At 42.4% G+C, this 25,137-nt stretch overlaps 1 protein-coding gene across 4 annotated transcripts in view; it reads right to left on the reverse strand.

Moving 5' to 3' along the window:
• DLGAP1 (DLG associated protein 1) overlaps positions 1 to 22,131 on the reverse strand; it is a 360,663-nt gene extending 338,532 nt beyond the window's left edge. For all 4 annotated transcript variants that reach the window (XM_060775114.2, XM_060775115.2, XM_060775112.2 and 1 more), the window contains exon 1: positions 21,834 to 22,131. The gene's annotated coding sequence lies outside the window, so the exon portion shown is untranslated. The remainder of the gene's footprint in view (positions 1 to 21,833) is intronic.
• Positions 22,132 to 25,137: the final 3,006 nt, after the last annotated feature.

Raw genomic sequence — 25,137 nt, forward strand, 5'->3', positions numbered from 1 at the left:
GTTATTTATAAAGAAGACTACTTTGTTTTTGTCTCTTGAGTGCATATTTTAACTAAGAGGTTTTAAGGGAGAGTAAATGGGCAACTGCAAGTTCTACTTCAAAGAAACAACCATCCTCTGCTAATCCAATATATTTTTTGTAGTGGCATGTTTTTATCCTTGGCACTTTAAAGACATGGTTCTTCAGTTTAATAGCTGAGTTACCTGTATGCCTTTACATTAATGCTTATGAATATCACTTGTTCAAAGGGTTGACTTCTAACAAGGTCATGCTTTTCTTGACTAGTTGTTTTCAAAAGGTGGTCTTCACATGTTCATTGAGATTTGCATTTGTCAAACGGATGTGACATCATTGTTAACTTTTCCATAAGGTTGTGGTGCAGTTATTTCCAATAGGTTATGGAATTTCCAATAGGATAAGTGCCATTTTTCCCAAACAATTTATGGCACCCTGGGTTTTTGCACATCACAGAGGAACAACATAAATTAATCTGACAGTATGTAAACAACTTGTGTTCTTCACAAACCTAATTCTTGCACTAGATTAAACTGTAAAAGTGAAATATGAATTTCTTCGTAAAAGTCAAAATATTGTGGCATAAACACCAATGGAAGCAAAATGAAGCTGTTTTGAAATAAGCTTCAGGTATTGTTATTAGTTAAATATACACTCTTGGTGGTGTTTTGCATAAATCATTAAAACATAATTTGACATTATTGCTTCAAATTTCCCTTAGATGTTCTCAAACAGTCATCATTAAGGTTGTTGGGATGCCTATCTGAGAATAGATGGGAGTGTTGTAAGTATAAAAATGCACACCATAGAATATTTTAACTGGAACACCTCAAACCATTTGATCATTACTAAGGGGCTTTTATGCATTCCAACACAAGCCAATGAACTGACAGGGTCATTAAAACTCAGAGATAAAAATAACTGAATGTAGTGTTTGATTTTGAGTTGCCTATTTAGAGCTAATGTTTAAATAATAGCCTTTTTAATAAAACATGTGCTGCTGTATTCATGCAGCCACTGTTTCAGTTCAACCACATCACTGTGATTAGGAGAAAATGCCTTTCAATTAATTCACTTTTCTATTTAATTTTTTAAGATCACTGTAAAGAGCAATAATAATTGTGCCAAAAGAAGGAATAGAAAAAATAGTTTCATAAGGGACTGAAAACAAACAGGTATTTTGCATCTAAAGACTTGCATGCATGCCACTGGAATTACTTTTAAACCAGAAAATGCCCTGCTGTGGTGTGCCTTGTAGTGGGGTGGGGATTAGTAGGAAAAACTTATTATATTAGTGAGTTGCTACAATATTTGCTTGTTTGAAGGAAATGAATCCCAAGGTCAAGTGCATTCAGCTGAGCTATCAATCATTTAGTTTGTGCTTCTTCTGCCTTGTTTCCCACTCACTATTTACTGAGTGGGAAGAGAAGTTGTGAGCTCTTCAGAGAGGGGTCTATTGAGTTCCACATTCTGTTCACACAGGGACCAATCAATGGCCCATGGGAAGCCCAGCAGCATGCTGTGAGAGCATCCCATTGCACAGTAAGTGGCAAACTGCCTCTGATATTAGAGGTAATGCAACAACCATCCCAACTAGTAACTATTGGTGGCATTGAAGCTGTTCAACTGCAGTCTATTCCTTATATCTATATAAATAAAAATGTAAATGTTCATTTGTGAATGACCTCAAATCTCCCAAAATACTTCACTGATTGCTTCGAAATTTGGACACAACATAGCATTCAAACAGGCAAATGTTTTTATGTATTCATATACATACTATTATATAGATGTCACATCTGTGACAGGTAAAAACATGCTTGGTATCAAAAACAGTGCCATCTGCTGGATGTCCATGCAACACATTATGAAGCAACCCCATAAATGGCTGGAGCCACCATTAGAGATCTGTGGTTTGGTCGTCACTCATCAAGTCCGCCTCCCTCCCTCCGGAGCAGAACCAGGAGAAGAACACCAGGAATAGGGTAGCGGGGCAGGTAGGGAAATCCAGGCTGGGGAGAGTGGCAGGGCACAGGTCCAGGGGAGGGAGGCAAGGAGGCAGGCAAGGAGGTAGGCCCAGTCCATGCCCCGGGCTCCCATAGCCTCATGCCCTGCCTGGCTTTGCCTGGCACTGCCTCATGCCCGTGCCTCCAAGAAGACTGGAGGCTCAGAAGGAAGGAAGGACTGAAAGGTAGGCTTGGCTCTCCTCCTCTCAGCTTCCATCCCCGGTTCCCTCTTTTCCATTTAACTAGACTGGGCCACTGCAACGCATGCCCAGGTACAGCTATTACTGTATAAGGAAGTACTTCCTTTATCTATTCTAGATCTCCCACCATTTAAATTCAGTGGTTGACTCCTGATTTTGCCATTAGGAAGCAGGAAGTAAAGGTTCTGCTTTCTTCAGACCATGCACAATTTTATATAATAGCCCAGTTGTTTCTGCCAGCAAAACCTTCTTTTCTCTCTTCTTTTTCATCCCGAAGGAAGCCCTTTTTACCTGAAATAACTTGCTTCACACTCATCGTTAGCCATGCTCTTGAATTCGAACTTCCTTTCTTGACCTGTGACTACGCATGTGAATAAATCTTGCTGAAACAGAGCACTCAGTTGACACTGGCTCTTTGAGCAGTTTGAAATAAAGCCTTGAGTACTCTCCAACCCCACACCCCATCTCCCACCAAGATATCTTGTCTTTGGCTACTGCCTAGATGGTTTTCTAACTTGAAAACCTCAAGCAGATACTCTGACTAAACTCAAGCTTCAAAAATAAATATAAGTATCTGCATGAAATTTCCTAGAGTCACTCAAGCTTCTTTCATGTAACAGAACATACATTTTAAAAAGCTTTTCTCTTGGGTCCACATCATTGTGCTCTTATTTTGGTTTCAGTTTATTATTTATATTTCTAGTAATTATCTACATGAATTAAACAATTAAACAAATGGACAGCTCTTCCTACTATGGCACTTAACCTGCATGGGTGATTCACTACCTTGCAATTGGTTCACTTCTTGTCCATAATGTTCAAAAGTAGTGAGTCATGCTGATAGCTATAATTCCACAGTTTTTGGACATAATGTCTTATAAATTATGCTTCTGAAAGCAGCTTTAGTATATACATGAAAAGCTGCCACATATGAAACTTCTATTGATTCAAAGAAGTTTGGGCTAACAGTTGGATTCAGGCCATTTCTGAAGAACTGAAGGCGCATCTACATGGGCCATTTTCTGTGGAACTGATCTAGAGTGATAGTACTGTACTCTGAACCAGCCCTGAGAGTAGCCACACTACCGTCTCCAACTGGCTGTAGTGATGGGATGGAGTCCAGACCATGCAGAGGGGCTGAACTAATAGATGCCCATTTTTACTTGTTGCGTTTGTTGTTAGCACTGAGGTTGCATCATGGATCTCCAAAGAGCTCCTGGCTGTCCTTGGACACCTTTGCTAAAGGAAGCAAAGCCATCCATGCTAATGAGAGAGGCAATGGGTAAGGAGAGGGAAATCCCAATGTTTCTCCAAGTCAGACAGAAACCTTTGTTTACCTTGGCAAAGAAGCTCAGAGATGTCCAGGGCTCTCTGGAGGTTCATGGAAGTGGCAACAGCACACAGGTAAATACCGCAAGGCGTTTGAAAGTGGGATAGCAGCACTAGCCCCTGTGAACAGTGGGACCACTTTTGAATCAGAACCAATCAGGTTTTCACACTATTTTGAAATGTGGGGCTGTTTTGGATCTTTGGGGAAGCTCAAGAGGATTCCCCGACTTTTTTTAATGCAGAGCACAACCACATTGGGAGCGAGATGGCTCCATGCATCATATAAATGCCACAGAGCCAAATCTCACCCATTTAAGAGTACAGTGCTTATGTAGATGTGCCCTAAGTCTCATATTTTAAATTTGCAGTATGAAACAGTAATTATAATATTTTATGCTATGGATAAAATTGTAATTTACTTTTGATTTCCTAATACTCCATGGTATTATCCAAACAATTTACTATTTGATTTTGTCCCATGTTTATTACTGGATTACTTTTGTGTTTTTAGTACTGGATTTTCACATTTTCCTCTTCTCTCTGTGATGCCCATTTTCCTCCTTCCTTTGTCTATAATACTTTCCTACTATCTTCATTAGATTTATTTTATTTTATTTTAAACATTATCATATTGATTCAAAATATTGTTTATGTGATTCAATAAGAAATTAGTAATGACATTATTAGGAACAACTTTTATTTTTAAAAGGTTAAGGCATGTTCAATGCCTGTATGTATAATATAAACCATAATACCACAAATAAGAAAGGTATCATTGTGGCAAAGCAACTACTAAAATTATTAGAGTAGTAAGTAATTTGGGTCATTTTTGGAAGCCTATATTCGTGTCTGTCCAATTTAATTACATTACATTATTTGCTGAAGCATAAAATCCATTTATTCTGAGCAAGAGTTTAGTTTAATCCTCCATAACTCACAAACAAATAGCACTTCTAAAACTCAGTTCTTAGTCATTAATTGTGCTTCCCAGCATCTAGAAGAGGTAAGCTCACGTTTTATTTCAGGGACTGTGATACATACTACGATTCAAGATCAAGAACAGAAACAAAATTAACAATTCTGCTTTCTTTGCACAAGCTTCACATTCTGATTTCGAACAAAACAATAATACTGCTTCCAATTTTTACTGTTTGCAATGCAACATATATTAAGTATAAGATTAGTATTGTGTTAGCAAAAACGGAGAAAAGTCTACGGTTACTTAAACTCTTAAAGTCAGCTTATTGCTATGCTATTTCTGATTAATCAATACAATAAGGAAATCAATTATTTTCAATGTATCCATAAAACGCACACACACACAATATGCTATAGAAGTAAATCGACTGATAGGTGCAAGTATTGCAAATAGAAAAAGTACCAATGGCCAAAGCAAAAGAAAACTGTCTGAAAGTGGGGAGATTACCTTGTAAACAACTGGACAACATTTACTTAAGACGGACCATGTGGTCTTCCTCGGAGTGCTATTATAATTCATACAATCACTTACCACTGGCTAGGCTGGTTGGCTCTGACGGGAGTGGCCATCTCGAAGCCCACAAATTCCTCATTTTAAATTTGACCTTATTAATCCTTATTTCTTGGATGTACTTCATAATGTACTAAGGGTTTTAACCCTCCAGATGAGTATGATTACATGACTTCATAGCTACATCACAATATGTATACATGCCCTTGCATCTAGACCCATTCTATCTTCTGAAGCCAAATTCTCTATTGTGTATAAAAATGGTGGTTTTCATTTAGCTGAGAGAACAGCACTGGAAAAAATTATGTGTGTGATACTACATTGCTTTCCTTTTACTTCCCTAATATTTTTCACTTTAATGCAGTGGTTCTCAATGCATAGATCACACTGCAAAATTTCAATACAGTTTTTTACTTTAAAAATGGGACAGTCTTGCATTAACCACACAACCCAAAAAAACCTGCAACAACCCAGTGATTCTAGCCATGAAAGTCCTCGACAACCCAGTAAGGTTTTTCTAATTTTAAGATTTGGGAGTGGGGGGTAGGAAGAGTGCCATTTCACTTCTTTGGGCTCTAGGAGCCCAAAAGGTGTGAGATGGGTGTGGGAACTGACCCCTGGGTAGTCATGAGACTACCCGTGGGTCAGTCCCCACAGGGCCCAAACCCCATTAGACCCCAGCCTTTCAGGAAGGCCTGGATCTAATGGGGTATCTAATTAATTTGGGACAAAGCAAGTTTTTCCTGCTTTGTCTCAAATTAATCCTCTTTTACTTCTGAGGATGCTTGCCATAGATGCAGGCGAAACGTCAGGAGAGAATGCCTCTAGAGCAGTGCTTCTCAACCTTCTGAATGCCGTGACCCCTTAATACAGTTCCTCATATTGTGGTGACCCCCAACCATAAAATTATTTTCATTGCTACTTCATAACTGTAATATCGATACTGTTATGAATCATAATGCGGGGTTGGGGGTGGGATTGATTTTGTCATTTGGGAGTTGTAGTTGCTGGGATTTATAGTTAACCTATAATCAAAGAGCATTCTGAACTCCACCAACAATGGAATTGAACCAAACTTGGCACACAGAACTCCCATAACCAACAGAAATTAGTGGAAGGATTTGGTGTGCATTGACCTTGAGTTTTGAAGTTGTAGTTCACCTACATCCAGAGAGCACTGTGAACTCAAATAATGATGGATCTGGACCAAACTTGACACCGATACTCAATATGCCCAAATGTGAACACTGGTGGAGTTTGGGGAAAATAGACCTTGACATTTGGAAGTTGTGGCTGCTGGGATTTCTAGTTTACCTACAATCAAAGAACCTTCTATACCCCACCAATGATACAATTGGTTGAAACTTCCTACACAGATCACCCATGACCAACAGAAAATATTGTGCTTTCTGATGGTCTTTGGAGATCCCTCTGACACCCCCTTGCGACCCCCCCCCAGGGGTCCCGACCCCCAGGTTGAGAAACATTGCTCTAGAACATGGCCATATAGCCCAAAAAAACCTACAACAACCTTACTGGGTTGCCATGGCGCTGCTCTGGCAGACCTCCAGGTACATAAAAATAATGCACCAGGAGGCGGGGGGGAGCCATTTCTCTTCCCCCCCCCCTTCCACCTCCTGGCACATCCTGGTAGTTATCGCACTGGCATAGGAACACCCCACCCCACAATGAAGTGGATTTCTTAAACCCGCTTTGTCATGGGTTTAAGCCCTGTCTGGAAGCGCCCTCAGCCTCAGAGAAAGGCAAAGGCAAACTTCACCTAAACAAATCTTACCAAAAGAACCCAGGAAAAGTTCCCCTTACGGTTAACATAAGTCATAAACTACTTGAAGGTGCACAACAATGACACTTTATTAAAATGTGTTGTTTTTAATTTTAAAACTGCCTGTTCATATGAGATGTCACTATCACAAGCGAACAAAACAACCCAAAGTAACATAATAAGTGGACTCTATTTAAAGATACTTCATTTTTGTTTGATTAACATTCTTTTAATTAATTGCCTTCAACTTATCACTTTAAATCAGTTAATTAGCTGGTTCAGCTCAGTCAATCCTATAGAACATTCTGTTATTGTTCAGTGCTAGCATTTCAGTTTTTAACCTTCCTCTACTTTAGGCAATACTGATGTTTTCTTCGCAGTAGACAGAAACACAGAATAAAATGTCAAGGGCCAGATGTCAGAGGTACCAAAGATGTTAAATGAAGCAAATGGTAAACATCAAATGATGAAGACAGAAATAGCAGGCATTAAAATGTACAGAAGTATCCTAGCATATACGTGATACATGCTTTATGTTGACAATAGATACCAGTAGGAAAAAGAACTCAAGTAAGGATTCATTTTACATGTGACTAAAAATGACAGTTTATTGCCAGAATAAAATGTAACTGTACCTGTGCTACAAACAGTGATTCAGGGGAAGGTGCGTGCCTGATGGCTTCCAGAGATTGTGTATGGTGCTGCATGTGATAAGTTAGAGACAAAGGCTGCCCCTTCATGCACCCTCTTTGGATCTTTACTGCAAGAGCCAACCACATGCGTGCCAATAGATGAGGAGATAGAGATAAATAGAGAAGAAGCTTTCTGGGGGTGGGTTACACCCTGAGTCCTAGGGTGCATCAAAAACTACAGCTCTCAAGGCATTACGACTCAATGCTATAGGATCATGAGAGTTGTAGTTTTACAAGGTCTTTAGCTTTCTCTCTGAAAGAGTGCTTGTGCCTCCCAAACTACAAATCCTAGGATTCCACAGCAATTAATCATGTCAAACTACTTTAATTCTACAGCGTAGATGCACCCCTAAGGCTGTTCATGACATGTTGGGGTTGTATTGTTCAGATGTAAATCAGGCCTGCCACCTGCCTTTAGTGGTTTGGGTCCCCCTCCACACAAACATGCATGCATGTATGTGTAAATTCAGACATCAATGATATTGCAGGATTTTTTTTTCTGACCATTTGGTTATTTCTGAGTCAGTCAAGTTCTCTTGTGAAGATGTTAGAATGTTGCCTATTTGGAGCACTTTTCCCAGAATCTTTTATCTGGTATGGCTGTAAGACTCTGGGAGTTTTGATCCAAGAAGTCATTTTTCCAAACTTTCCATTTTTATACCATCCCAAGTGTGTCTCTATATTATTACTTTGGAATATCTACCATTAAGTATAATCAAATTCACAATGTCCATCATATATCAGAATCAACAGGTCACCCACAAGCATTTGACCTTCATAAGGTAATATGAAAGTCATAAACCCAAAGCATCTTGAAATCACTTGGGAAAATTAAAAAATAGGGGATAAGGAAGGTCTGTAAAAGATCAGTTAGACTGAAAAATCTAAATAACTGGTTAGGAATAGGAACTAAAATTACTGAACTGAGTTCGTAAAGTTAACATTATTTGACACAAAATATAGTGTTTTCACAAAATAGTTTATTTGGGAACAGAATTAATGATATTCCTTGTTGGCTCAAGCTTTAGAAAGCTAAACAAATAGGAAAGCAGGAATGATGCAATGATGGATGCTGCCTATATGGTGTTGTTCAGTGTAAGAAATTGTGCTTGCCTGTGGCCTACGCTGAATGGGTCAACATTTTCCTTTGTCTTTTAGGTTAAAATCTAAAAGGCAAAAATGGAGTGCTCAAGACTAAGAAAAAGTATTTCATATTGCCCTTGTCTTTTATTTGTGTGTGTGTTCCTTCAAGCCATATGTTGACTTATGGTAACCCCATGAATCTCATAGGGTTTTTTAAAGCAATAAATACCAAAGAGGGGTTTCAAAGGTCTTCCACTGAAATATTGCCTACAGCATTTTGGTATTCATCTGTTGGCAGCCTCCCATTCAAGTGCTAGCCAGGACTAACTCTGCATAGCTTCCAAGATTCTTATATGGGTCATTTGAATCTTATTATATTTCTAAAGGAATCCTCCACTGGCGGACCAATAATGCTTACTCCTTACTCACTTCACAACCCTCCCAAGGTTGTGGTGCTTTCCTTCAGTGTATTGTCCATCTGTTTCTCCCTTCCATCCTTCAAAGTAAAGCAACTCTTCTCTTAAAGTTAAAAATTTAGGCCTTGCCAAGACTGCTATGGAATGAAATCCCAAGATTCTATGGAACCAATATACAGTAATACCAATTCTAAAAATCTACAGCATTTATAATTTGTAGAAGTATATTCTCTTCCAGGATGACTGTAATACATTCTTTTTGGTCCTTAGGAGCTGCCACTGGTGAAGGATATTTGAATGAAAAAACAATGAGACAATTTTACCAGAAAAGTGAAAGCAAAAACAGACCCCCCCTCCAAAAAACAACCAACAAAACAAAACAAAAACAAAAACCCTGGAGCGACTACAAGTAATTGAGATATCCATATTGATCTCAATCCATGCGGGATGTGATGTCTGATTTTGGGAAATGACATTCCATAAAGAAGGAATTCTCAGTACACATACTTAGACTTACAAAAGTACACAGATTCCTTCATTGTAGGTCACCCTCTAGAACAGTGGTTCTCAGCCTGTGGGTTCCTCTTGTGTTTTGGCCTACAACTCCCAGAAATCCCAGCCAGTTTACCAGTTGAAGGCCAAAGCATCTGGGGACCCACAGGTTGAGAACCACTGATCTAGAAGTTTCAAACATTTCTCACCATTGGTTATGTTGGAGAGGACCATTGAAAACTACAGATCAACAATATTAGGATGATTGCAAGACTACTTCCCTAGTTGACATCAATGAATAAGTCTGTAATACTGGAATATTGTGTGCATACTAGATTCAGAATGAAACTGGGGAATATTACTGCCCTATTGTTTAATATGTAGGGATGTCAAATAACTTTTGAACTGTTGAAGGCTTTCATGGCTGGAACCACTGGGTTGTTGTGTGTCTTCCAGGCTGCATGGCCATGTTCTGAAGCATTCTCTCCTGACATTTCACTTGCATCTATGGCAGGCATTCTCAGAGATTATGAAGTCTGACCTTACAGCCTCTGAGGATGCCTGCCATAGATGCAGGTGAAACGTCAGGAGAGAATGCTTCTGGAACATGGCCATACTGCCTGGAAAACAGACAACAACCCATATAATGTATTGTTTACCACACTGGCAGATGTGGACTATTAATATTAGGACAGTGGGTTGTTGTAGGTTTTTTTGGGCTATATGGCCATGTTCTACAGGCATTTTTCCTGACGTTTTGCCTGCATCTATGGCAAGCATCCTCAGAGGTAGTGAGGTCTGAGGATGCTTGCCATAGATGCAGGCGAAACATCAGGAAAAATGCCTCTAGAACATGGCCATATAGCCCGAAAAAACCTACAACAACCCAGTGATTCCGGCCATGAAAGCCTTCGACAATACATTAATATTAGGACAGCTACAAGGCTCTCATAGCTGGTCCCTACATTACCACTTACTCATAATCGGTTATGTGATTATGTTTCAATTACTTATATCTCAGTTATATCATCATGGCTGTTTTGTATAAAGAAATAGATTCTATTCATTTATGCTACAAATATTTCCACATTAAAGGAAAACATCCACTCAGTCATGGTTTTTCAATAATAATTTTGTATATAAATGGAAGCCAATTTGCATCATGAAAGAAAGGATGAATCATATCTGCATTCATAAGAAAGTTTATTTTTAAATGATTAGGTACCATTGCTAGTGGAAATACATGTATGATATTTGGCTCTGATAGAAGAAATATCATAGATACCATAGCCTGGAAAATAATGAAATGACTTGCAAAAGGCAAATACTGTATATCTAAAAAAAAATCCAAACAGTTATTTATTCTACCTTTATAACAAATATATCTACCACTTAGAATGCTCATTATTTTGAATAGCTGTACTCCTGTTACAAACACAATTGCAACAGTATTTCCATTCCACCATAACAATACAAAGGTTTCTATTGATAGGGGCATGGAGTCTGTCACTCAAGTCTAAACACAAAGGTTAGCATAATACGGGACTCTTAAATCTTATGGGCAATTCTGTGTTCAGCACACTTCTAGATAGAACTGAGGAGATTTAGTCTTTTATCTGCAAGACAAAACCACAACATCTTGCTTTGTTCAAGCATTTTTGCTCAGTTTAGTGGTCCCTCTAGTGTTCCATCAGTACTATATATGGTCGCCTACAAGCCAAAAATCTGGGCTGGTTTACCTATAGTTCAATGTAAGGTACAATATTAACCTTAGATAGTGACAGTAGTGGCTCTTTAATTTTTCTCTGCTATGAGAGAGAGAGTACACTGGGTCAGTTCTTCTTTGAGGTTCTCCTAGAATGGACTATGCTCTTGCCTTTAACCACCCTATTCAGAGAAGGGGATAGTTCCTTTTTTTGGGTAAGTGTTGGTTCTGTACCATAATAATAATAATAATAATAATAATAATAATAATAATAACTACTACTTTATTTTTATACCCCACTTCCATCTCCTCGACGGTCTCAGGGCTGCTTACATGTGCCTAAAACACACATAAAATAAGAGAGAACAATGACAGCAAATGGGGAGATGGGCAAAACAGGAAGTGTGATCTTTCATTTGTTTACCTATGAGTAAACCATCCCATTCTTGATCTGAACATTCCAAGGGAATGTGCAGTGCAGGGACTGTAGTACTGGAGAGAACCCATAAATAAACATCATGATGATGGGACTGAACCTATGTGTCCTTTGAAGATTAGAGGATTATGGAAGTTGAAACAGTGCCAGTTGTTTTGGTATCAACCCCTCTGATTCTGTCACCCAATGTGGTTCATGCTCCCTAGTGACACCACTGGCAGAAGGCCTTTCTGAATGCCTGGATGGGGGAAAGTGGTGTCAGTGGCTGGATAACCTGGCACCTTCCCCTCTCTACAGAATTACCCACAAATGGATTATATAAAATGGATAACGGTATTTTGGCCCTAAAACCTGCACCTGTTATACATCGGGCTGACATGTACATCAATATGCAAAGTATGTGTTTTTCTGCCTACATCTTAATTTACATATAGTCAAGTCTAGGAAACATAGGAAACATCTACTGAATGCCGGTAAATTTTCTTTTCTAACAGCATTCCCCCAATAAACAAGTTCTCCTAAAACTTAGATACTAACTCTATAGCAGGGATGGAAATCCTGCAGCCTCCAGATATTGTTGGTCTGCATCTCCAGTTCCCCATTCTACAGAATAATATAGTATTTTCAGATCTAAGCATTGTTACTCAGATGCCTAAGCAAGCATGGGAGATCACGGATGTACATATGATTCTCCTACAACACAGAGGCATGCACTGCATATACTGAAATCTTCCAAATGTTGTAGAATCCAATATAAATGGATTTATCAGTCTAAAGTTTAATTTATTTAACTAATGACTGTTAACTCTGAAGCACACTGTTTCAAAACAAGAAAGAAGGGAATAAACATTCCAGAAGTTATCAAGATCCATTGAGTATTTCTAGCAAACCTCACTGACATTCAATATTCCCTCTCTCTGAACTGTAAAACATTGATATAGAGGAGACTGTAAAACATTGATATAGAGAAAGCTATCAATCATAGTGATTTTATAGTATGAAGGAAACCCAAAGGTCATATTTGCAGTCCTAAAAATCAGCTGTCTCAAGCTATTTATCATAATTAAATTTGCCTTGTATATAAAATTTATCTGAGAATGTAATGTGAACAACTGCATTAATTAACCCAAAATTAAGAACTCTCAGTAGTATATTATTATTATTATTATTATTATTATTATTATTATTAACTTTATTTGTACCCCGCTAGCATCTCCCGGAGGACTCGATGCGGCTTACACAGGCCGAAGCCTCAACACAATACAGTAGAAAGTATAACATCACAACAACAAGGCAAATCAAACAATAAGCAAAATAACATAACACCACAAATACTAAGCAAGTCAAGCAATAAGCAGAATAACAACAAAGACAGTACATCAGGACATTATTAAAAAACTGGTTCGGCCGGCGCACTGGGGTACAGGGTTAAAAGTGCTGAATGGCAGGAGGCACGTAGGGTTAAAAGTGCGATGTGCAGTGACCATTTGTTATGCTAAGGTGCTACTAGGGCTTGGGTGGGGATTCCTAGTCTGGGAAGGCACAACGGAACAGCCAAGTTTTTAGGTTCCTTCTGAAGACGGCTAGAGTGGGGGCTTGTCTGAGCTCTTTTGGGAGGGCGTTCCAAAGTCGGGGGGCCGCCACAGAGAAGGCCCTGTCACGTGTCCCCACCAAGCGCGCTTGCGACGTGGGTGGGATCACGAGCAGGGCCTCCCCAGATGACCGGAGCGAGCGTGTGGGTTCGTAGATGGTGATGCGGTCACGCAGGTAGGGTGGTCCCAAACCGTTCAGGGCTTTGTAGGTGAGCACCTGCACCTTGAATTGGGCTCGGAAAATAAATGGCAGCCAGTGGAGCTCCTTGAACAAGAGGGTTGACCTCTCTTGATAATGAGCTCCAGTTAGCATCCTGGCTGCTGCCCGCTGGACCAATTGTAGTTTCCGAGCCGTCTTCAAGGGCAGCCCCACGTAGAGCGCATTGCAGTAATCCATTCTAGAGGTGACCAAGGCGTGGACCACCCCGGCCAGATCCGCCTTCACGAGGTACGGTCGCAGCTGGCGCACAAGTCTCAGTTGTGCAAAGGCCCTCCCGGATACCGCCGACACCTGGGCCTCAAGTGTAAGCGAAGAATCCAGGAGGACACCCAAACTGCGGGCCTGTGGCTTCAGGGGGAGTGTAACCCCGTCCAACACAGGTGACCACCCTATACCCCGATCTGGTTTGCGATCGACCAGGAGGAGCTCTGTCTTATCGGGATTGATCTTCAGCTTGTTCTTCCTCATCCAGATCGACACAGCGGCCAGGCACTCGTCTAGGACCCGAGAAGCCTCCTTGGAGTTAGGTGGAAAAGAGTAGTAGAGTTGTGTGTCATCCGCGTAGAGATGGCACCCAACTCCAAAACTCCGGATGACCTCTCCCAGCGGTTTCATGTAGATGTTAAAAAGCATGGGCGACAGAATAGAGCCTTGCGGGACCCCACAGGTCAAAGGCCAGGGGTCAGAGCAGGCGTCTCCCAGCTTCACCATCTGAGTTCGTCCCTCCAGGAAGGACTGGAGCCACGACAGAACCGTGCCCCCAAGGCCCATCCCGGAGAGACGACCCAGAAGGATACCATGATCGATGGTATCGAAAGCCGCTGAGATGTCCAAGAGAACCAGCAGGGTCACACTCCCCCTGTCCAGCTCTCTGCGGAGGTCATCCACCAAGGCGACCAAGGCTGTCTCGTGCCATGACCAGGCCTGAAACCAGACTGTGACTGATCTAGGTAGTTGGTATCATCCAGGAAACCCTGAAGCTGAGAGGCGACCACCCTCTCCAGCACCTTACCCAAAAAGGGGAGGTTGGAGATCGGCCTGTAGTTATTCAGCACCGTGGAGTCAAGGGAAGCTTTTTTGATAAGTGGACGGACCACGGCCTGCTTCAAATTGGATGGAAAAATGCCTTGCTCCAGCGATGCGTTGACAATCGGTACAAACCAATCAAGCAACCCCCCTCTGGCTGATTTAATGAGCCAAGATGGGCATGGGTCTAGAGATGAGGTGGTCGCTCTCACAGCCCCAAGAATCTCCTCCACTGTTTCAGGGAGAACAAGCCTAAAAGAATCCCATAAAACTGGACAAGCAGGTGCCTCCGTCACCTCTTCTGGCACTGCGATGGAATTGGAGTCGAGCTCGAGGCGTATCTGGGCGACTTTATCTGCAAAATGGTGTGCGAAATCGCGACACCGAGCTGCGGGGTCGTCAGGGACCTCCTCCACCGCAGGTGGGTGGAGGAGTTCTCCCACGACCCGAAACAGCTCCGATGATCTATTTGCTGCAGATGCTATACGAGCGGTCGTGAATGACTTCCTGGCCACCCGTATGGCCACGGAGTATGCCTTAAGAGAGGCTCTAGCCCGTGTTCGATCAGATACAACTCGAGATTTCCTCCATTTGCGCTCTAGCCCCCTTCTCGTATGCTTCATCACAGCCAGCTCCTCGGTGAACCAAGGAGATGGCCTGTCACGACGCAACGAGATGGGGCGTTCGGGTGCAATCGTATCTAACGCCCTGGCCATCTCCCCGTTGTAGAGAGTTACCAAGGCGTCGATAGAATCGCCAGGCTCCAAGGCAGGAAGAACCCTAAGATTCCTCAGGAGTATAGAATATATATAATCATAACAACTGGAAGATAATTCAGCAATGTGGAATTCTTGAAATCTGAATAATGCAATTTCTTGGTATTATCACAAAATAGTATTTCCCTGGAATATCTAGCTGAATAGGAATGGTTAGTTCCAGGCCTATCTTCTAATCTAGACAGAGCCCAGCAATAGAAGCAAGGACCTAATTTTGATCCCACAAATATATTTCTTTGATAATCCAAAATATAATACATACATACAATTTAGAGAGGAATGCAGTGTTTTAAATTGTATTATTTAAGGGATACTTTTGGGATCACTTCTGGAACCAATGTTAATTCTTGAAGGTCAAGGTGCAGCAGTGGCTAAGAGTACTTTCTCAGAGTTTTGGCTGCTGTGTAAAAAAACATGAGCGTTTCCTATGAAAGGTGGATATAGCCACAATTATACACCTTAGGGATCATCTACACTATAGAATTAATGCAGTTTGATGCTGCTTTAATTACCATGCCTCAGTGGTATGGAATCATGGGAGTTGTCGTTGGGTTCAAAAGATCTTGGTCTTCTCTGCCAAATAGTGCTGGTGCCGCAAACTACAACTCCCAGGAATCCTTAGATTGAGCCATGATAGTCAAACTGCATTAATTCTACAGTGTCGGTTTACCTTTAGACAATTATAGCATATTCCATATCTTTGGAGAGTCTTCTGTGTACACAGAATACTGCTAACAGAATCTTCATTCAGAGCATGTTACTTTATAAATCTTCTCTGGACACATCATAGCATCATAGCCCCTTGGATCATTTGACGCTTCCAAACAGTCTTCAAAGGCAACCCCACGTGGAGTGCATTGAAGTAATCTATTTAGGATGTAACCAGAACGTGGACTACCATGGTATGGGTGCAACTGGGTCACCAGATAGTACTCTGTTTTGCACCTCATCCACTTCCCCAGCCCTTTGGTATGCTGTTTGCACTATCCCCTGCCCAGCCCTTTTACCTTGGCCACTGGTGTTTGTTGAACCTCACCTGCCGGAGCTTTAATGTAATTGGTTTGATACTTTTATCTTTAGTGAGTTTTATCTAGGTTTGCAATTCATGACGTTTTTATTTTAAAGGGTTTTTCTGTGTCGATTGCTTTTACTTTTATGTATTGTTTTTATGCCGCCCGAGTCCCTTCAGGGAGATGGTGGCGGAGTATAAGAATAAATTTACTGTCATTACACTGTCCATAACTTTGTTAATATTTATATCAGCTGATAAAACAGAAGAGCCAGCAGAATCCTATATCCTGCAAGTAAATTCAACATAATATTTTTCTTTCAGTTTTAAAGACAATATATACATTAAAATCTTAAAATACTGCTTCTAATGTCATAGTAAGTTGCTTTTTGAAAGGATTATATGCTTATTTACTAGCCTTTTTACTAGCTGAAGAGGAAAATAGTCATGAAATATTGCAGCAAGGACAACTTTGGAATTCAAATGGGCATTCCTAGGCCTCTTGGAATATTAAAAAGGCTTGAATTCACCAGCCTTAGGCTTTATTGTAGCTATGCACTGACATCATCAGGTTGCCTGTTAAAGTTCATGTGAAACTTGAATCAAGACATTTTGGCTCAACTATGGAAACCAAGCTAGTTTTGACACTGTCAGTAAATGAAATTACATAGAAGTACTCCCTGAATCTCTACATATATTTCTATCCTGGGCTGAATTTATTCTCAAAAGCTTTTCGAAAACCAGCCATTTACAAGTATATGATTTCAGCTTATCCAATATTCAGTAGGTCAGAAAGAACAAATCAAAGAAAGAATACAGCTTATGTAGTTTTCTATTAAGAGTTCAATTGATATAAAAGTCAAAATGATCACAAAGTACAGCATTTTCCAGCCCTTGAGTAGAAGGAATTGTTGTCTACTTTAATTATTCAAAGTCTCTTTTAAAAATAATTAAGGCTAACCATGAAGTACTGTGCTGGAGATGCAGGGAGGGAGGGTTATTAAACAGCCAGCACATATTCTGCCACTTTTGCACTGCATTGATTGAGCTCAGATGCACTTTCATGTAAATGTCAGTTTGGAGAACTGGACACAGTTAAATACATTTGAATAGCAGCATGCAGGCTTATTTTGCAAGAAAACAGATGTGTCCGGCTCTCATCAACACTCATTAACATCTGTGCCTTTGATAAATATGTGTTCACAGTATTAGGCAGCTATTTCTGAAGATCTCCTGAGTATCTACTTAAATGGCAAATACATTGGATGGCTTGCAGCTTTTGTTAAAGTATAGCAAAGATAACAAGCAAAGACTATTATGCCCATCCAGATATGCTCTGAATTAAAATACATTCTCGCTAATAAGCAATATTTATTCTACATACATACAGTGAAAAATGCTTTGTTTGAAAATAACAGTATGATGGGTCATTTGTCTGTTGTCCTTCCGGAGCAGAGCTACTAAACCATAATTGCATAAGTAGCCTTGCTACATGTGGCATTTCCCCCTGCAAAGCCACAAGGGATTTATTTAAATATGTTTGCTTGGAAACAAAATATGGCCTGTTTTACTATTGAAATGTGCACATTTTACATTCTAATCACATAGCTCCAAAAATAAGGCAGGTGCAAGCTGGATGTCTTACTGTCAATCAGTTCCCAAGTAAAAGAACAGCCATGATTGCCTCAGAGGGCACATTATTCTCATGTTTAGCCCCCTAGATACCATTTCTGATTAGAGATTTAAACCACAATGAAAACTCACCACCACTGCCACCTGCATACTAAAAAACAAATCCACAGAGTAAACTTCATTAACTCCTAGCAATAGAATACAGTTCAAGAACCGGACAAACAAGCACACACTTTATGATCTCCATTATTTAAAGATTTGCCACTGCCAACTGCTCCCATGACAAACTGTAAGCTGTACCTAACAGCTATGAATTTGCTCCTGTCCCCTTTCTTGAGAGAATTTAACCTCTTAAAGCAGTGTTTCTCAACCTGGGGGTCACAAAGGGGTGTCAGAGCGGTCGCCAAAGACCATCAGAAAACACAGTATTTTCTGTTGGTCATGGGGGTTCTGTGTGGGAAGTTTGGCCCAATTCTATCATTGGTGGGGTTCAGAATGCTCTTTTATTGTAGATGAACTATAAATCCCAACAACTACAACTCTCAAATGTCAAGGTCTATTTTCCCCAAACTCCACCAGTGTTCACATTTGGGCATATCAAGTATTTATGCCAAGTGTAGTCCAGATCCATCATTGTTTGAGTCCACAGTGCTCTCTGGATGTAGATAAACTACAAATCCAAAACTCAAGGTCAATGCCCACCAAACCTTTCCAGTATTTTCTGTTCATCGTGGGAGATCTGAGCGCCAAGTTTGGTTCAATTCCATCATTAGAGGTGTTCAGAGTACTCTTTGATTGTAGGTGAACTATAAATCCCAGCAACTTCAACTTCAAAATGACAAAATCAACCCCCCCCCACCTCACCAACATTCAAATGTGAGAGTATCAAATATTTGTACCAAATTTGGTCCAGTTAATGAAAATATATCAAGATATTTACATTACGATTCATAACAATAGCAAAATTACAGTGGTGAAGTATCTACATAAATAATTTCATTGTTGGGAGTCACCACAACATGAAGAACTGTATTAAGGGGTCACGGCATTAGGAAGGTTGAGAACCACTGCTAACTCTATCCTGCTGTAGAGAAGACACTTTGCCAGAGTGAAAAGCTTTGACATACACACGCTTGACCCTATCCAATTCCATACAACTTAAAAGCTCTCTTAATTGCTTGGCTGAGAAGCTGGTTATCAATAGTTCTTAAACACAGTCTAGAGAAAATGCAAAGGGAACCAAAAGAAGGACCCGGGACTACGCAATACATCCTGTCCAGTCTTTTCCCTCATCCTCATTCAAACATGAGATTTCCCATTGATTGAAGTTTTTTGTAAAAACCCAAACAAATCAGCAGTGCAGTCCGCCTTGAATGCAGCTTTCATTCCCCCCTCCCCTTCCTTGCTTTCTGCCTTGAAAAGGCTCTCTAGCAGCTGCACAGCAACCAAATGAAAGCGCAGTTTGTTAGCAAAACTGGGGTCACTGCGTGGATTTCAGGCTGCCCATTAATGCCATTCATCTCACCCAGGATAGACCTTGTCAGCAGTTGACAGAATAGACCTTGTCAAGGATTGACAGTGGCTTTCGTGGAGAAAGGCAAGCACACAGAACGACATCTATCTAGCATTTATGGAGCCAAACAAGGGAGCCCAAATACCAGGGTTTGCAGACTCACAAGATCCAAAAAGCTCTTTATCAACAACGCCAGCCTCGACTTTCTCCTCCTTTCTTTCTCTCTTCCTGCCCAGGAGCACTAGAGGAGTTGCGGGCGACCATGGGTGCCAGGTGAACAGGAATATAGAATGAATGCAGCCTGACACCCCTTGAGCTGCTGTGGCTCAGTGCAATGGTGGGGAGTTGTAGGACTTTAGCTTTCTCTGCCAAAGAGGGCTAGTGCTTCACCAAACTGCAACTGCCATGATTCCATAGCATGGAGCCAGAAAAGTTGAAGTGGTGTCAAACTGCAATCATTCTGCAGTGTAGATGCACCCTTTGAGTCATCCTTTGTGAAGAAACCTTCCTCACAAAGCTATCCCAGGACCTCATCATATTAGAGAATGAATCCACTTTAAATCCGGTTGCTGCCTCCTGCAGAGTTCTGGGGAGAAGCCTTTAACAGCCTCCCTAAACTACAAACTCCAGAATTCTGCAGGAGGCAGAAACCCGATTTAAAGTGGATTCATTCTCTAGTGTGATTAAGTAGTTAGTTCTGAATTAGTAGATGATTGGAGTGAGCTGGAGGTCACAAGGTGGCTCTGGGTTTTGAACCCATATGGAGAGGACATCTACCTTGTAGGACAGGCCTGCGCAAACTTGGACCCTCTCTCTGAGTGTTTTGGGCTTCAACTCCCACCATTCCTAACAGTCTCAGGCCCCTTCCCTCTCAGCCGCTTCAGTGGGCCTGAGGCTGTTAGGAATGGTGGGAGTTGAAGCCCAAAACCCCTGGAGGGCCAAAGTTAGCCCAGACCTGCTGTAGAATGAATGCAGCTTGACCTCACTTCAACTGCCATGGCATCCTAGGAGTTATAGTTGAGTTATGCACCAGCTCTATTTGTCAGAGAAAGCTGAAGACCCCATTTGACGACCACTGCCATGATTCCACATCAATGAGCCAGGGCAAGAGCTGTTCAACAGTGGAACCCAATGCCTGGGAGTGTGGTGGAGGCTTTTCAACAGAGGCTGGATGGGGTGCTTTGGTTATACCTGGTTCCTGCATGGCAGAGGGTTGGCCTGGGGCCCTTCCTATATCCCAGAATATCAAGGCATGAGTGTGGACTTAGATAATCCAGTTCAAAGCAACTAATGTGGGATTTTCTGCCTTGATATTCTGGGATATAGGGCTGTGTGGAATTGCCCCTGGATAGACCTAGAAATCCCAGCTTTGTGATGGTAGACTTCTAGGGGCCCTTCCACACAGCCCTATGTCCCAAAATATCAAGGCAGAAAATCCTACAGTATCGGCTTTGAACTGGGATATCCTTGTCCATACACAGATAATGTGGGATTTTCTGCCTTGATATTCTGAGATATAGGGCTGTGTGGAGGGCCCCCCAGTTCAAAATAGATATTGTGGAGTTTTCTGCTTTGATATTCTGGGATATTGGGCTTTGTGGAACTGCCCCAGGATAGACCTGGTTGTCCCAACTCTGTGATGGTAGGCTTCTAAGGGTCCTTCCACGCAGCCCTATGTTCCAAAATATCAAGGCAGCAAATCCCACAATATTTGAACTGGGTTATCTGAGTCCACACTCAGATAATGTGGGATTTCCTGCCCTGATATTCTGGGATATAGGTCTGTGTGGAAGGGCCCTTGGTGGTGCCCAAGTGCGTTCTTTCGAAGGAGGAAAAAGCAGCCCAGGAACCCGAGGCGCAAAAAGGCGGCATCAGAGCTTTCCTGGAGCCTCTTCCTTGAGGGGGAAAGTGGCCGGAGAAGGAAGGAGATGGCTCCCAAATGGGACCCAGGAAGGGAAGGAGAGAGGCTTGGGAAGCCCCGAGGCCGGCTGCCCTTTCCATAGACGGAGTAAAGCCTCTCCTCCAGCAATGAAGACGCGGAGCGGGCCATTGCCGCGAGAGAGAGAGAGAGAGGACAGCCTGAGCGAAGGAGCGTGTGCGGCAAGGAAGGAGAGAGTCACACTCACACACACATCCACACACGCGCCGTGTCTTCCCTTACACACCCACCGCACCCCGAAAAGGGCATTCATTCCTTCGCGAGAGAGAAAGAGAGAGAGAGAGAGAGGAGGCGAAGGGAGCAGCCAAGGATGGAGAGACGGGGAGGACCTTTTGAGCAAGCCCAGAAGCAGCCAGAAGCCGCAGCGGTGCGGTGACAGTCAAGGCTTGGAGAAAAGGGCAGGGATCGCCCTCGGAGGGTCCCTCTCGGCCCTAAACCCAATTGCGGCCCGCTTTCACCCTCCTTCATTGATCTCTTACCGGTTGAGAAGCGCGCCGGGAGAGGAGGACGAGGCAGGAGTCCAAACGCCAGGGAAGGAGCCTCAGAAGGAGGAGGAGGAGAGGATGCCCGGGGAGAGGTGAAGAGAGGAGGGCGGGGGGCAGCTAATCCTGGGCCGGGAGGGCGAGCGTGCAGCAGCAGAAACAGCAGCAGAAACAGCAGCAGCGTGCGCTCCGTGTGCGGCGTCCCCGGAGTGGCAGCACAGCCTCGCGGCCGAGGCGCTGCCACGCGCGTGGCTCCTCTCTCTGTGTATGTGCGTGCGTGTGTATGTGTGTGTGTGTGTGGTGCGCCCGGGTGCGCGCGCCACCAAAGGGAGGGAAAGGGGAGGCCGCTAAGCCTCAGCCCCTGAGATGCAGGCACCAGGCCCGCCCCTTCCTTCGCCACTTCGAGGAGGGAGGAAAGCTCGCGCACCGCTTCTCCCACCACTACCATCACCCCCACCCCCGAGGCTGGCCATAGCGATCACCCAGAGCAGAGCTGTCCAAACAGGTCATGGTTTTGGGGTGTTGTAGGTTTTTCAGGCTAAATGGCCATGTTCTAGAAGCATTCTCTCCTGACGTTTCGCCTGCAGCCATGGCAAGCATCCTTAGAGGTTGACCGTCCTCACAACCTCTAGGGATGCTTGCCATAGATGCAGGCGAAACGTCAGGAGAGAATGCTTCTAGAACAGTGGTTCTCAACCTTCCTAATGTCACTACCCCTTAATACAGTTCCTCATGTTGCAGTGACCCCCAATCTTAAAATCATATTTGTTGCTACTTCATAACTGTAATGTTGCTACTGTCAGGCATGTAGCGGGGGGGGGGGGGGGGTTGAGGGGCTTCAGCCCCCCCCCCCCCCCAAATTCTCATGGTGGTTCACGAAAAGGCCTTACTGGTGCATTATTTAAACTGTTATGTTTATTCATATCATGATCTGATCACCATACTCAATATATTTATTTATTTATTTATTTATTATTTACTACATTTGTAGACCGCCCTTCTCAGCCCTAGGGCGACTCACGGCGGTGTACAACATATAAAAACCAGGTACAATTTCAACAAAGCAATTACACAACAACAATAAACAACAATACTATCAATAATACATTTATACTAAAGCATTCGCCACGTCTCATCGTTGAATCGCAATCCGAATCTCATTATCCATATTCCATTCTAATGCATGGGGATATTGGGGTAATGATACAAAAGGTTTGCTGGGGTAGACCCTCTTTCACTCAGACTCAGCCCCCCCCGAAACACAGCCCCCCCTGAACCCCCCCTGAAAAAACTCAGCCCCCCCCCCTCGAATCAAAATCCTGGCTACGGGCTTTGCTACTGTTATGAATCATCATGTAAATATCTGATTTGCCGGATGTATTTTCATTCACTGGACCAAATTTGGCACAAACATCCAATACGCCCAGATTTGAATACTGGTGGGCTTGGAGGTTGATCTTGTCATTGGGGAGTTTTAGTTGCTGGGATTTATAGTTCACCTACAATCAAAGAGTGTTCTGAACTCCACCAACAATTAAATTGAACCAAACTTGGAACACAGAACTCCCATGACCAACAGAAATTACTGAAAGGGTTTGGTGGGCATTGACACAAATATTTCCAGTCAAAGGTTTCCAGTCACCTACATCCAGAGGGCACTGTGGACTCAAACAATGATGGATCTGGACAAAACTTGGCATGGACACTCAAGATGCCTAAATGTGAACACTGGCGGAATTTGGGGAAAATAGACCTTGACATTTGGGAGTTGTAGTTGCTGAGATTTATAGTTCACCTACAAAGAGCATTCTGAACCCCACCAACGATGACCAACAGAAAATACTGTGTTTTCTGATAGTCCTTAGCGACCCTTCTGGTTGAGAAACACTGTTCAAGAACATGGCCATTTAGCCCGAAAAACCTACAACAACCCAGTGATTCCACCCATGAAAGCCTTCAACAATACAAGTTCATGGTTTTGTCACAGGCATCCTTTCGCTTTTGTAAAAGACATGGATACATAGATAAGTGTTTCTCAACCTGAGGGTCAGGACCTCTGGGGGGGGGGGGTCGCGAGTGGGTTTCAAATTTCTGATGGTCTTAGGAACCCCTTTGGCAGAGAAGGCTGAAGATCTCTCAGTCTGTCCTCTTTCTTTCTGGAAACCAAAGGGAATCCTCCCACCAAAAGCCCCCCTCTTGCTGTGATTGACCAGCCTCTCAGCCAAGGGGAGGGCTGTTTCTGAGACTCCAAATGATGAGGGGAGAGCAGGTCTGTGAGGTGCATAGCATTGTGGTGTGCATGTGCTGGTGAGGGAGAGCGTGTGAGGGAGGGAGGCTCGCATCAGTCCTTGGTGGGATTCAAGGGGCTCTTTGATTGCAGGTGAACTGTACATCCCAGCAACTACAACTCCCAAATGTCAAGGTCTATTTTCCCCAAACTCCACCAGTGTGCACATTTGGGCATATTGAGTATTCCTGCCAAATTTGGTCCAGATCCATAATTGTTTGAGGCTACAATGGTCTCTGGATGTAGGTGAACTACAACTCCCAAAGTCAAGGTCAATGCCCACCAAAGCCTTCCAGTATTTTCTATTGGTTGTGGTAGTTCTGAATGCCAAGTTTAGTTCAATTCCATCGTTGGTGGAATTCAGAATGCTCTAAAATTTGTAAAAAATATAAAAGAAAGAAAGAAAGAAAAAGAAAAGAAGAGAGAGAGAGAAACGTTTTTGTGGAAGACTTCATAATTTAATCTGTCAGAATCTTTGTATGAAATTTATAATTAATAACTATCATGCTAGAAGGAAGAATGGAAAACTAATGTAATAGGAAGGAAGACAGAACTGTACATAAATATCTTTAACCCAAAGGATCGGAAATCACTACAATAGGAGGGGTGGAAGGAGTCATTTATGTAGTTAAGAGCAATCATTGTAAAGATGTTAGGGAATTGTCATGTGTTCTGCAGGTGATGGTGATGGTGATGGAAGGGTTAATGTATTCGTTCTAGAGGGTTTGGTAATCTGTAAGTGGGAGTTCATGGGTGAAAGCAATTAGGGGTGGAAGTGTGCAGGAGATGGGTTGCAGCTGGGTGTTACTAGATTTAAGGAGCTAACCTTGAGACTGATGTTTGGGAGAAAAGTATCTGTTGTATTTTGGTGCTGGATGCTGCTGGTTTTTCCCCCAGGTCTGTTGGATTTTCGGTATCCTGACCTGTCTCCTGTAATCTTTGAATCCTGGAACTCTGAACCTTTGGACTGGCTTTTGACTACGGTATAGATCTTGATCCCTGGACTTTGTTTAT

This window comes from Anolis sagrei, chromosome 4 (assembly GCF_037176765.1).
Source record: "Anolis sagrei isolate rAnoSag1 chromosome 4, rAnoSag1.mat, whole genome shotgun sequence".
Classification (NCBI taxonomy): Eukaryota; Metazoa; Chordata; class Lepidosauria; order Squamata; family Dactyloidae; genus Anolis; species Anolis sagrei.